The following is a 3,061-nucleotide window of genomic DNA, read 5'->3' as shown; positions in this document are numbered from 1 at the left end:
TTCTCCTCTGCCTCTCTGGCTGAACAAACAGCAGGCCCTCGCTACGGGAGTCACGTGATGTCACTGCTTCCAGCTCAGTGGCAACAATGACCGAAATGACAATTACTCCAAATTAGTCTCATGTTAAAAGTCACACTTCTGTTTTTGTTTAGTTTATAGAAATAAGCGCACATTTTAATTTTAACCGAACATAACTGAGGCCATCTGTTTTTCTGCATCTCCATGGCTCAGTGCCGCCCTTTAGGTTTTGTTAAGATGGGAGATAAACGGCAACAAAATAATCGAAAGTAATGCACCTAATGTAAAACTACACGTTACGACGAGCTGTAAACTGGACAATGAGCTCATATGCATGTGTGGAGGATTTCAGCTGATGCATACTTTCAGAGATTGCAATAGTTTATATACGTGCAGTGCTAATATATTAAGTCGTAAGAACTGAACAAATACAAACACTTGGTATTAATAAAAGGGGAGAGGATACTCTAATAACTACATAGAGAAAATATTCAGCAAATCTATTTATTTGGCACGATTAAATAGATTTAAAAAGCCGATGAGGTTATATTAAGGCGAGTATAAAGCGGTAAACTGAGTTAAGATTGGCTCTTGTTTCCCTGCTTGTTCCAGCTTCCAGTGCCTTATAGATACTCTTCAAAACATGCTTTATTTGTGTAACTAGTAGTATAACGGAAATTTTGTTATGAGTTGACGTCTGTGTGATTGGGATGTACGAGTTGTCGTGGCCGAGTGGTTAAGGCGATGGACTAGAAATCCATTGGGGTCTCCCCGCGCAGGTTCGAATCCTGCCGACAACGTCATCTTTTTCATTTCAACAAAGATATCTTCGACGTGTATTACCTCATGCCGTGGCACAAAAGCGGAGAATTTTCACGAAAATCAAGCCATTTGAATACGACGTGTCGCGTTCAGAACACGCGCTTAATGAAATGCAGCTCCCCGCCACACAGTGATTCTCATAACCACCGCACTTTAACAAATCGCACATCACATATAAAACTCGGAACTTTGAATCGTTTGCACATGCGGACACGCAGATGGATGCTGTAGTTTAAAATTCTGAGGGATTTTTTTTGTCATTTTATCTGATGAGACAACAATAATAGTGGTACATGAGAATGTAAATGTTATTCAATTCAATTCAATTCAATCTTTATTGGCAGACTTCATGTCCATAAAAACAAGACAAGAAACAAGAAACACACACACAACTACCCCCCCCCCCCCCCCCCCCACGACACAAGGTATAAACCATTAAATATATATATGTATATAAATAAGTATATAAAGCATTTGTAAAAATATAAAACCATAATATACATAAAACACAATTACTTAAAATAAATCAATAAATACACAAACACTTTAACCAGTGCTTTCTGAGACTGGATGAGTAACGGGAACCACTCACTGTCAGATCTGTAAGTGCTAAAATTATACTGTTACTCGAACCATCCAGTCGTTCTCTAAAATTGAACATTAACTTTCTTAAAAGTGCTTTAAAAGTCCAGACACCCACAGCTACAAACATCTGGCTGGCACTACCACTTTAATTTAATTTCTATTTTTAATGAATATACTCATCTTAACAGAATATATATTCTGTTGCCTACATTGCAGAATGTGACTTTGCCATCTAAACAGAAAAATGAGAACGGTCACAGTGAGATTTGAACATTTCGTGGGAACACAAAGATCTGTTGCAGTGGCTCGGTGTGGGGAAAATACAAACAACTCATACTGTGATCAGCTAACCTGCTGCTCTTTGTGGATTTATACAACTGAATTCAACAAGATGTAAGCAGATGATTCAGAGTTTTCTCGACTGAGTTCCATTTCCTACACCAACATTATACTGTACAGTGTCTTTATACTAGACAGTATACGTTGGTATAACGATTCAATTCAGTAAATGAATCTAAGCATCATCAGCCTAAATGTAGATCATTATCTGCTTTATGATGTAACCAAAGACTGACCACCACAGCCACTGTCTATCAGTCCATCGCAGTGCTTTACTGTGAATTCACCACACTACTGCAAACTAATCTGTTAGCCTGCACAAACCTACACAGCATTTTCATGCAGCTTTTGAATAACACAAAGCTAGTATTGCACATACAAATCAAATATGTGATAAAAAATAGTTTTAGCAGTTTATCAGGTATCACTGAGCAGTCATTATCTTTAAATCTAACCTCTCTTCTTCCCCCCAGGTCCTGTCTTTCTTGCGGCCTGATAGATAAGTTAGCTTTCTTTGATAGTGAAGTTAGCTTTCTTTATTTTATGCCCCTGTGAGATAAAAGGTAAAGCTGGAGCTTTAGCTACCAACACACTGTGACACAGTTTTTTGAGCCGATAGAAAAACAGCTGAAACATTATGTTGTAGTGAAACCTCACTTCCCTTGTGCTCCTCCTCTTCTGCAGTGGATACTGACTACAACATAGGACACCTGCACTCACTCGCCCACTTTAACCCCTGACCATAAATGCTACATAAATTTTATTCCACAACCCTGACATCCACATTACTCACACTCATAACACATACATATAGGGCCTTGGGGGTGGGCATGTTATATGGCGTCCAGAGAAAGCTCTGTGTATTCAACCTCACATCTGGCGCCGGTGCCCACTTCTCAATTTTAAATGCATGCAGACATTGAAGGTCTTCAGGAGGGGCCGTGCTGACACCTGCTGCACTCTGGTAGGAACCACATTGCCCTCGAGTGTTTTAAATGCACTTTAGAACAGCATGCAGCAACACTACAGCTGGCAGAGGGAGGCTCTTCACACACCCCCATTCTCTGTTAGCCATTGGGGCGGAGGGACTGGGAGGAGCAGTTGGCTGTCTGATTGGGGTCTGGGATGCGGGGTCTCTTTGCTACTACGGAGCCAGCAGCGTCTGCTTGTCTCAACCCCAGGGAAAAGGGTAACATCTCCTGGGTCTATAGGTGCGGTTTCCCCCTTGACCTGGGGCATAGAGTATGTTTGGGGAATGTGATTGTGTGTACAGTGTCCATTTGTGTCTGTCTCCACG

The 3,061-nt window shown here is 40.8% G+C and overlaps 1 non-coding gene across 1 annotated transcript; it reads left to right on the top strand.

Annotated features, from left to right (window-relative positions):
• Positions 1-736: 736 nt before the first annotated feature.
• trnas-aga (transfer RNA serine (anticodon AGA)) lies at positions 737-818 on the top strand. Its single transcript has one exon. It is a non-coding gene; the product is annotated as a tRNA-Ser (tRNA).
• The last annotated feature ends 2,243 nt before the right edge of the window (positions 819-3,061 follow it).

Source organism: Diplotaxodon limnothrissa, linkage group LG4 (genome assembly GCF_057381915.1).
Source record: "Diplotaxodon limnothrissa isolate DT_005_m linkage group LG4, D_limnothrissa_male_GT1.1, whole genome shotgun sequence".
Taxonomy (NCBI): domain Eukaryota; kingdom Metazoa; phylum Chordata; class Actinopteri; order Cichliformes; family Cichlidae; genus Diplotaxodon; species Diplotaxodon limnothrissa.
The sequence above is the reverse complement of the archived record's forward strand: the minus strand, read 5'-3'. Positions and strand labels throughout refer to the sequence as shown.